The sequence below is a fragment of the Gobio gobio genome (genome assembly GCF_949357685.1).
Source record: "Gobio gobio genome assembly, chromosome: 8".
Taxonomy (NCBI): Eukaryota; Metazoa; Chordata; class Actinopteri; order Cypriniformes; family Gobionidae; genus Gobio; species Gobio gobio.
In genome coordinates, this window is record NC_137114.1 from 21256283 (window position 1) to 21258019 (window position 1737).

The window sequence follows — 1737 nt, forward strand, 5'->3', positions numbered from 1 at the left end:
CAAGCTCTCCACTTTGCTCCCATGCCAGATCAGCAGAGGTTCAAAGCCATATTTGTTCTAAAGAAAATCTAAAGGTGTAATTTATGCACCATTTCAGGCAGGTTTCTCTAACACACCCCCTGTTTTCCTATGGTTGGAACAACAGATAGCCCAGCCCCAAACTCATGCCATTGATTGAGTCAGTATTGTTGCGTCTATACTGGCTGGGATGCAAAACATTTATTGTTGTATTGTGTGTGCTTTTTATGGGAAACCTACAGATGATTTATTGTAAAAGTTTTACCTTTTTAATGTTTTTCTTTTCGATTGGATTGTTTTACACAATCTTTAAGCCACGTTGTAATAGGCTACTGTTTAGTACTATTATATATTTTGCTAATGTTTATTCAATCACCAAAACTGAAGGAATTCTTTGTGAAACGTGCTGTCTGTAGTCTTCTCCTTTTTAGATAAATATAAAGAAAATGTGTATGCTAAATTCTGTCTGACCTTTATTATTAGGCATAAAATAAAGTCACAGCATTAAACCTAACCATGATTCCCTTTCAGTCGGTCACGTTCAACGTACGTCGGACGTGACAGATTGGGATCACTTCAGGGAGCCCCTATCAGCTTCGAGATATAGAGAACAGGCCAATAGGCCATTGGCGTGCGAGATTTGCATCTCGCGCTGCGCCCCACGCCGCGGGTATAAACAGGAAGCGAGAGCGAATGCACGCTGTCATTCACTTCGGAGCCGAACGGCGTTGATGAAGCAAGACTGCTTTTCTAAAAGAGAGCCTATCTGCAAGAGAGATGCTCCAGAGAACGAGAAGGACGCTCTGTGTTGGCGAAAAGGCACAATCAGCGCGACCGCGTGCTCACCGCTGCATCAGCATAACAAACTGCTGTTCTCACAGCAACTGTCGGTTTTGGTGAGGGTGAGTTTTGTTCAGTGAGTGCAAACACAGGACTGCACTTACCACCTGTGTGTTGCCGCAGTCTTCCCCTGGGTGCTTCAGTGAGTGCAAACACAGGACTGCACTTACCACCTGTGTGTTGCCGCAGTCTTCCCCTGGTGCTTCAGCACTGTTGAAAGAGCGTTTCCTCATAAAAGAGCAACACGGGTGTGACACTGCATCTTTTTCAAGACGTCATTCCACTCGTGCGTTTCTGGATGCGGTTGTTTCCTGTCCTGACGGCCACGATCCCTCTCGCATAAACATGTTGAGACCGTGTTCGTTGGTGATCCGTGTTCTCTCAGGGGAACGGGATCAAGTCGACGCGCTGGTCATCTCACCTTCCGCGTGATGGTTTGAGTGTTCAGCACGCCGTGTGCCGTCTGGCTGCCGGGTGACAGCGCGGGTTGCCACGGCAACTCAGCGCGTCACTCGGCGCCTCCGATGCGCGGTCGAGACTATGATGCCTCAAACGGGGTTGAGTCCCTTCGCTTATACCCCTATCTAGTCTCTTTTCTGGTGCACCAGAGGGGGGACTATTTTGGCTGATAAGCCTGGGTGATCTGAGGATTACAGTGAGGCTTCCCCGCCACGTACATCTCTGTGGGCCCCTCACTCCTCTATCGCATCGCAAGCATGTTGAGACTGTGTTTGTGGGTGGTCTATGCTCTCTCATGAGAGCAGAGCCATGTCGGTGCGTTGTTTGTCTTGCCTTTTTCATAAGGGCTTAAGTGTTCAGCGCGCCGTGTGCCGTCTCACGGCCACACTCACTATCTCACATGTCTGCTGTTAGCTTACA